Source organism: Labrus mixtus, chromosome 3 (genome assembly GCF_963584025.1).
Source record: "Labrus mixtus chromosome 3, fLabMix1.1, whole genome shotgun sequence".
NCBI classification, from domain to species: Eukaryota; Metazoa; Chordata; class Actinopteri; order Labriformes; family Labridae; genus Labrus; species Labrus mixtus.
In genome coordinates, this window is record NC_083614.1 from 34003310 (window position 1) to 34013232 (window position 9923).

The 9923-nt window shown below is 40.9% G+C and overlaps 1 long non-coding RNA gene across 1 annotated transcript; it reads right to left on the reverse strand.

The window, feature by feature from the left end:
* Window positions 1–7581: 7581 nt before the first annotated feature.
* LOC132971893 (uncharacterized) lies at window positions 7582–9697 on the reverse strand. The gene is made up of 3 exons (XR_009672825.1): window positions 9578–9697; window positions 8612–8636; window positions 7582–7613 (listed from the first exon to the last, which is right to left on the reverse strand). It is a non-coding gene; the product is annotated as an uncharacterized LOC132971893 (long non-coding RNA).
* Between the last annotated feature and the right edge of the window lie 226 nt (window positions 9698–9923).

Sequence of the window (9923 nt, forward strand, 5' to 3'; positions counted from 1 at the left end):
ACCTTTCTTTATCATCTCTGTGTTATCTGACTTTCCTTTCCGAGTAATAAAAACATAATGACACACATTATGGGCGGCTGTGGCTCAGTTGGTAGAGTCGTTGCCTCTCAAAGGTCGAGGGTTCAATCCCCAGCTGGGCAACATGTCCGATGTGTCCTTGGGCAAGACACTTAACCCTGAATTGCTCCCACTGCTTCAGTGGTGGTGTATGAATGGGATTAGTTACTCCTGATGGATGATACTACATAGCGATCACTACCATCAGTGTGTGAATGGGTGGGTGTGACCTGCGGTGTAAAAGCGCTTTGAGTAGTCGGAAGATTAGAAAAGCGCTATATAAACTCAAGTCCATTTACCATTTACCATTACATAAGTCTGTCAAAGCAAATAATAACGGATAGCCATGATTCATTAAAGGAGGAAAGTGTAACTCAATGTTTACAGTGGGTACTGCAGTCAAATTTCAAAACATTGTAGAGCTGTCTCCCGAGAGCTTATTAGAAACATGCAGAGGCTTTTTAGGTCGGGTACAATCACTTCTATCTGAACCACTTCTCTTGCCCGCTTCCATCGTTGCAACACCTGTTGACCTGATAACTGCTCTCATATCTGACAAACCGAGGGGCGTCCAAAACGGCCGTGTGTGTGGGGGGGGGTCGCCTTAAAAGCGCCAGCCTTCTCTGGTCCAAACAAATCCAGAGCATTCAGGAGCAGAATCTAAAGTTAGAAGGAGGACATACTGACTGCTGCATTGTTGTCAGAGAAGCCAGCACTTCAACATGTTTCCTTAATGATCAGATAGTAAGATACCTTTATCATCTCACTCTCTACATATTCTTACTGATTTGACCATTAACACACACATTTCCCCACAAAACTTAACAGCTTCATTTTTTTAAAACACCACACCATTTGGACTACAAACTGTGAGTAGCTTGGAGCTAATTAATGGAGAATACCATATGGTGTCATTTGATCAGCATCCACTGAATATCTCCACAACTCTTTCCATTTAATACTTCAAGTTAAACTCTTTGACCTATGAGTCTGGATTTGGTGGTTGAGGGAACATCCTCCTCCCAGCTGTGAGTCTCTGCAGAGTGTATGTTTAAGAAAAGATTCATTGAAACGTTGAGGCAGCCATTTTAAATCAATTTATTTAGCAGAAAAAGCTCCAATGCAAAGACAGTGATACAAATAAATTGATAGTTGATAAGCCAGAAAGGTCCCCAAAAACACATCATAGCCAACAAGTGATGATCAAGGCTGCTGGAGATTTACTTGCTTTTACCACTGCACCATGCACCATGCACCATGCGTCTGTTTGGAGTGTTGGCTGTGCATGTAATCAGAACAGTAATGCCACGTGGTCGCAATATGCAGTATGTACGTGACCAGTAGAGGGGATGTAAGACGGTCAACAATGGCAATGAGCAAGTCTGCAGTTATCGACATCTGTACGACGTGTCAAAGACAAACTTGCCTTTCAAACTAACTGGAGATGGATTAGTTCCAGTGTTTTATAATCAACATGTCAGAACTGTAACGTTAGCACGCGGAGGAAAGACTATTAGTGTCCTCCTCCAGTTACAGGTGAAGTGACTAGCCAGGATTGTTAACAATTACATTGCTGGTAAGCACTTGCATGAAGCGTTTGTGCGCTGAGAAACTAAGCACTGCACGTCTGTCCCGTCTCTATGACAACAGTCTGTTGACAACGGCAGCTGTATGGCCGACACTGCTCCGTTACTGCATGTTTAATATTTGAGATCGTTTATTTCCAAGAAGATTTCTAAGAAGTGTCCGATAAAAAAAGTTTTGATGACTGTAAGTGGCCAAAAAAACAAAAACAATAACTGCAGACTGAAGTAACCCCTGAATCGATGATTTATGAATTTAACAGCATATATAAAAGCATGTATACTTTGACAACAGAAACACCTCACATCAAAAGAAAAAACCCAGAAAGCAAACAATAATCACAGAATATATAACGGCATTAAAGAGGAAATGAAATAAAAGAAGGTTACAGCTTTGGACTTTAAGATACAGTAACATGATAAAACTGATTTCTGGTCGTACCAGAGTTTATAAACCCTGAGATCAATCATTGAAGCCAACCTGTACACCAGTTTTACTCTTATCATAGCGCCTTTGGCGACCCCTGTGGTTTGAAGCTGTCATTGCAGGTTTGATAAAGTGTCTGTGTCGACCGTTTTCTATCTTTGTCTGATCGCTAACTTTGTTTCTTTTATCTCATGGTCTATGTTTGTTCGGCCTTGGTTGGTTTTTACGAGTGTTGTAGTACTCGAAATCGGTCAAGGTCTCAAGACTACTTTTTGAAGGTCTCGTTCTCGTCTCGGAATCTTGCTAAGACTGGGCGTACTCAGGATTTTTAATCAAGACCACCATTGACAAGCTATTTGTCCACATCATCATTGAGATTAGAAGGAAAACAGCTCTTTTTAAAATAATAAATAACTTCGATTAATTTGTAGTTTGATTTTGATCCCCCGGTTACGGCCACAACCTTCCCCGTGTTCCTGCAAACAAGATGATGATTTTTCATTGATATTTATGATGTTGGTCTTGAATATGTCTCGCTCCCTAAATGTCTCCGTCTTGTCTTGGTCTCGGAGCACTCTGGTCTTGGGTATGTCTTGTTCTAGGCTTGACTAATGCACTAGATTTTACAGGCCGTTGTTCCACACAGCTCTGTTCAATGATTCTGCAGAAGACTTACTCACTATCGCACTTTATGGTTTGTTTCAATGTAAAGCACATTATTAATAAAATGTATTATTATATATGTTATTATTATTATCTGTAAACACAGAAACTCTAAGAGGTACCGTAAAATTTATTATTATTATTATTAATACCTATTTTACATCTAAACGATTGGCTGCGTCCTATACAGTGATTGGACTAATACACAGTCCAAAACGCTTATGCGCGCCATCATTATCACGAGTGCAGCCGCCACCATGACCCACTGCACGCCACCTGCTGCAAATGAAGATTAATCCCCATTCACTGACACTGGCTGCGTAACTTTTTTACATCTTTTCTCCATCACGTGGTCACAATCATGTTCTGGGTTGATTGAAAGAGTCCTACAATAAAGTTAACGAGTGATCAGTGGAGGTGGGCAGCGTGACAACCTGCCTGTGTCAACCTAATGACAGGCAGAAACTTGGAGCTGAGGCGGGTTTTAAGTCTCTTAACAAACCATTACATGTAGCGTGTAGCTGACCAATCAGGACAGCTACACGCCTTATTGTGAATAACTCTTATCCTTCATCAAATCAAAACTGATGAGTCATCAAAACATTCACCCCCCGTACAGTGTGTGTCCATCGAGACATGAGCTAATCACACCTATTTGGTTTTTTGAACCAGGCTGTAAACATGTTAATCTCTGCTGTAAAAACAGGCTTTTTAGAATGGGTGTGTATGTGACTTCCTGTGCTTCTGCAGCCAGCCTCTAGTGGACACTCCAGGAACTGCAGGATTTTGCACTTCTTTCATCGGCTTCATTTCTCAATACCCTAGGTAGCCGCTTGGTCTGTAGGCTACTTCACAACTTTCACCGTAGGATGAGATCTGAAATAGCATACCGTAGCTAGTAGGAGTGCAAACGCCATGAAGCGAAAACGGACGGAACTAAAAGAGCGACATAGCTGCACAGAAACTGCACATTGTAGACTTCGCTGAACACGATTGAAATTGTCACGCAGGACTACATTTTACTCTTAATTTATAAGACTGTCTTATATAACGGTGCGATTTATACTCCGGATTTTACAGTATTATATACATATATATATATAAGTATTATTAATCATATATATCATTTATTTTATAATATATCACAATAATATAATAGCTATTCCCACTTCCACAGTTGGAGCTATGTATAAAGACACTTTAACTGCATATAATGTCGATTTTCAGTTAAGATTTTTGTGTTATTTTCTGACCTTTGAATCAGTCATCTTTTTAGTGTTAGATTTTCTGGTGAAAATAACAGCTTGGGTAAATCTTTAGTTTGAAGCAGTATAGGGGTGAACTCCCTTTTTTTTCGTTTTCGGGGACCAGTGAGGGAACACAGCCGATTTGAGGTCTGATTCCTCCTTCCTGACAATTGCACGGCAGTTCCCGACTCTCCGGCTTCTCTGAACCGATTATCCGGTAGTGTGAGTCGTATAAAGATCCTATCTGAACGCCCCCGATTTGCTCAAAGAGCAGCGGGGCTGCTCCGGTTTGCTCAAAGAGTGTGGGGACCGCCCCAATTTTTGTTTGATATGGGGCACTGGTTGCGCAGTAGTTAGTGCTCGCGCCCCATGTATGGAGGCTGTAGTCTTCCAAGCGGGTGGCCCAGATTCAAATCCAGCCTGTGGCTCCTTTCCCGCATGTCATTCCCTACTCTCTCTCTCCCTGATTTCCGACTCTATCCACTGTCCTATCTCTACAATAAAGGCACAAAAAGCCCAAAAATAAATCTTAAAAAAACCCAAAACAAAACCTGTTTGATATTTAGGATTTAAAATCTTGACGATAACGTCATGAAAGGGTCTGGATGAAGTCCTGTGTGACTACAATAACCAGGAAAGACAGGGGAGGAGAGTAATAAGTGGACAGGAGTGGCGACCGGCGGCAAGATCAAACCTGCACGGGTGCGCCGGACAACTGTAATGCATATAACAGTTACAATCTGACCTCCTGCTCTCGCTGAAGAACAGACAACCCATGTTGTCTGTGTCTCCCCAGACATTTTTTCACCCATTTTTGTCATCTCTGCACGAAGCATTAAAATCACAAATTCAACCACGATGTTTACGTGAGCCAGGCGTAACAATTCCGTTGCCTCAAACTTTTTCATTTACTTGAGGCTCCTGATTGCTAAAGTAAATATATAGATCCGCTTTTACGCAGATGACATGCATTTATCTTTAGATCATATTTTGTTACTTAAGTATCATTAAGTCATAACCTTGCTACCAAACGCTACCTTAATGCTGTGGACATAGAACAGTTTTCTTTTTACGCAGATGACACTCAGATTTAGTTTTCAGTATTTTTTCTAAATCTGGGCTAACGGATTTGGCCTCACTGTCTGAATCCCATCTAGAGATTTTGTTGAGACAGGGGAACTCCTTCAGAGACAGTAACAAAGCCACGAAGATGAGAATACTGAAAGATCGATTTACTAGACTGAGAAATATTAAGAGACCGTTAAAGGCGTCAGCATATAGAATGGATCACTGTTAGCTTAATTTTAAGCATATATACTTGCAGTGTCTTATCGTCGTCTGTAAAACAGGTGGCAACAGCCCAAGTCTTTTTTTTTTTAGACAGATGCCACTCTGCTTTATTTTTAAGATCATAACTATCAATGACTTTTCTATGGTTGCAGACTATAAAAGCAAAGATAATACTTTCTCTTCCTTTGCTTGAATACCGCATAAACTCATTTTTGGCTTAAAACTCGGTGAAGTATCTGCTATTAAAAAGTCACGTAAAAAAACACATTCAGGTTGGCTTCATGAAGGGTTTGTTCCGACTGATTCAGATATTTCATGGAAACAGAATTTTTCTTAGACATTAAGACAATTCTAACTTTGCCCAAGCTGGGAGCACATGTTTAGCGGAGCTTTAGCTATCATTTAGGGGGATGTTCAAAGTCGATTAGGGGCTATTTCTTGACCGAAAGACGTTTATCCTTACACCACAACTCCTAATTTTCTGTGTTGGTTCACAGCTCTGCATGGGTGACCTTTAACCTGTGTGTGAATCTTTTTGACATTTACAGTGAATAAACAATAACAAAAAAATAACAAATGTCACCCTTTCTCACCCACACACCCCAAAAATACATGTTCATTTTTAAAGGGTTTTTAAAAAGAAAAATGACATTTCTAATCCTGATGGTTCGAGGTTTGACTTCAGTAAACCTTGGGTGGCTACATTTTCAGGAAAAGAAAAACTGCAATAATATTCCTAGGACCCTGAATCAATCTGCCCTCCCTCCATTTTAACCAGGTCTTTCACAGAGGTGTACGTAGCTGTCTTCACTGCAGTGGAGTTGCGCTTGGTGATGTACATCCAGATGCAAAAACCCATGGCAGCTAGAAGAATGACAATGCTGCTGATAACAGCAACAATTATTAGCGGTTCCACACAAACTCCTTCAGAGAAGCACAGCTGGGTGGTGTTGACTGAAAGGAGATCAATACAAGAGGAAACAGGTGAGGTTTTTTAACATTGAACGTGGCTACCACAACTAAAAACTTAAGTACCACATTGACAAAGTGGCTCTAAGATCATGGTAATGTCACTCTGTTAGTCCAACCTCCAATATTTAAACAACTCTTATTTTTGGTTTCTGACCCCCAATTTCCACATAGTCCGTGCACGCCATGGCCCATCAGCGCCGCACACTACACTGTTGTTCGCTGCCACTCTAGTCAATGATTGTGTTTCCAAAGCGACTGCCGCGATCCATCTCCGGAGTGTGCCAGCAACGGCACTACGCTCTGCTCCTTAGTGTCACTACGAGCCGGACAGGTAGTCAAACAAGGAAACACACTGAGCATCCGGTCAATCTCAAAATAAAACACAATATACAGACTCACAATCCTTTTTTCCATCACTATCAACATTACGTCAAAATAGACTTTGAATGAAGTTCCCCTGTGATGTGAAAACAGCTGCTTATGGCTGCGCTCAAATTCCAAAAACGTATCCAGTGGGAAAGGGAGCACGCCGTCCGATGGAGCAAAACTGTGGTACTGGATGGACTGAAGCGAACGCGGACCATGTGGAACCGATAAATCAGCTAGCCGATAATATCGGCCGATATTACCATATCCAGTGACTATCAATATTGGTTCTTTTTAAGCAGATATTACTAGATTTATTTACCGGTCAAATAGCATTTAATTTGAGTATCATTGTATTACACTAGCAGTTCTCTTTCACCAGCAGAGGGCGCTATATGGATTTCAACAATCATTATTACTGTGTTTATCTTAATATATCCATCTCTACAGATCAAACATAGGTCTAAGAAAAATATCAGCTGATATATCGGCATATGATTTTTTTGAGTCATCACTAGTGGTTTCATCACAGGTACGGTTAGATGTGAAACTACTCAGAGGGGATTTTATGAGAGGCCGTAAGATAACCTCTCCCTCTCTAATAATTATTGGAAAAACTTGGATGTGGCTGTTTTTCCACTCTCTCCCTTCTGTACAGAACTGAAGGAATTTAATCTGTAGACAGTCTCAGGAATAATGCAGCAATATGCAACTCTGACACCTAGTGTTTAAAAAGGGTACTGAATTTAAAACATTGTAGAGAGCTGTCTGATTGAACATCATATCAAATGTTTTTTGTGCAGTATATGTTGTCATTTTAATCGTTCCCACCCCCCCCCCTCAAATTGTAACCCAGACTTAGAAAGCAGTGTATTAACAGGCGTTTTTCCCCTCGAGGCCTCCTGAGGCTGAGCTGTGGTGGACTTAAAACCACAAACATCATTGAATGTGTTAAGGAAACAGGTGTTGACTCACCAGTCGGTGGTTGAAGTGGAATGCTGCAGTTAACTGTTGGGAGGGGAAGAAATAATCTGTTACTAAAAAGTCATGACACCACATCTGAAACATTAAAGCACACACATCAAAATACACATTTCTAAAAGTGTATAGAAGAGCGAACTGGTCTTACAACATAAGGGTCTGTGTCCACAGAGAGCGTGCCTTTTTAAAATACAAAACCAATGTTTTGCAGTCTCAGTTGAATGAGGTTCCCACCATGCTTGTAAAAGCCACTTCTCCCTCACTGGCCAATCAAAATCCAGCAGGGGCGGGACTTCTGGTATCAGCTTTGTCAACAACAATGGGAAGGCAATGGCAAGTCTGACTCATCTTTTTGAATGTATTTTAATTCTGGATTTGTTTGGACCAGAGAAGGTAGGCGCTTTTAAGACACACCCCCCCCCCCCCCACACACACACACACGGCCGTTTTGGACGCCCCTCTGTTTGCCAGATATGAGAGCAGTTATCAGGTCAACAGGTGTTGCAGCGATGGAAGCGGGTCAAGAGAAGTGGTTCAGATAGAAGTGATTGTACCCGACCTAAAAAGCCTCTGCATGTTTCTAATAAGCTCCACGAGCAGAAACGTGCTCAAACTAGGATCAATATTGGAGATGCTTTTGAAAAATGGAGAGAGGTTAGAACACAGAAAGGTTTACAGACCCATGCAGAGCTGGATAAACACTGAAGCTTCAGAGTCCACCACATGGTGACCTGAGTGACTCTAGAGAGGGGGGGGGGGGGGGACAGCTCTCTACAATATTTTAAATTTAGACTACAGTACCCATTTTAAACACTAGGCATCAGTGTTACATACTGCTCCTTTAATGCATTAATTTATTACCTTTATTGCAACACAATAAACATGTTAAAGCTGACATCCCTAAAACATACAAATTGACTTTTCTCTCTCGCGCACACTATCGTCTTTATGTGGTAACACTGCTTTAGGAGCATAAAAACTGTATCGTGTTGTGTATTTGGATATTCTGCAACTTCAACACTCACATGAGCAGTTCACTTCCTCTCGGATCTGCAGGAGGGAAACAAACACACAGAGAGATGAAATATAAAATGGGAATAAAACAAGAACAACTGAGAGCAAAGATCAACAAACACAGTGATAATGATTTCATGAACAATATAAAATCTAAATTAGGTTTGTAGGCTAATCTTTGCTGATAGATATTTGTACTGTTTTCCAGGGCCCGACCGATACGGGATTTTTGAGGCCGATACCATTATCGATGTTTGGCAGGGAAAAAAATTGGATACCGATAACTTTCTTAGATATGTACAATCTATAGAGATAGAAGCACACATTATTGTGTTGATCCCTAAAATGCAGCTATCAAACAATTGTGGAAAAGATTTATAATGAAGACAAGATGGTCACTCAACTGGAAAGTAAGTGAGCATGTACATACATCACCGCTCGACGCTCTGGAGAGTGATGCCAGAGAACTGCTAGTGTAATCCGAAGATACTCAAATTAAATGATATTTGACTGGTGAATAAATTTAATATTGGTGCATATCTGGGATAAAATCAGCCGATACTGATAGTCACTGGATATGCTAATATCGGCCGATATTATCGGCTAGCTGGTCGGGCTCTACTCTTCTCAACATTTAATTGCAAGCTGCTCTGCAACATTGGCCCTCAGGATAATAAAGCTAAAAGCTCTTCTTTTCGCTCCTGTGTAAGTAGATCATTTTTAATTCATCGAGGGACTTTGAGGGTTTGATACCTTTATTATATTTTACCAATCACACAAAGTGTTTAGCACGAAAACTTGACTGTCTGCCACAAAACACTCCCACGCTCTGAATCCAAATCTCAACCGACTGGTTAGACAGAAATGTGGGGAATCCCCTCACATGTTCACATTCCTTTATTCAATATTTCTAATCTGAATGAAAGTTATTAACGTCAGGTGTTTGCATCGAATCTTGAGAATAAGATGTTCTTTACCCCTGTGCACTGCCACTTAAAACGCAGGAAGCTCGTGCAGTTTTTTAGTGTGATGGATGCCATCGTCACATTCAGTACCCGTTTGGGATCATGCTGGGAGAAACTGAAGAGGGCGATCCCCTGAAAAATAAACACAGGCAGACAGCTTCATTATGAATTCAGATTTAGATTCATAGTTTTCACGATTCACACTTCAACATAGCATGTTTCATAATGACTACACATCTCACTGATTGGACCTTTATGGCTTCTCAGTTTTAAACCTATTTCTCTTGGTTACCTACATCTTCGGTCTCCCACCACGTGTTACACGTAGGTAACCAGAGCGTAGGGGACAGCTGGTATA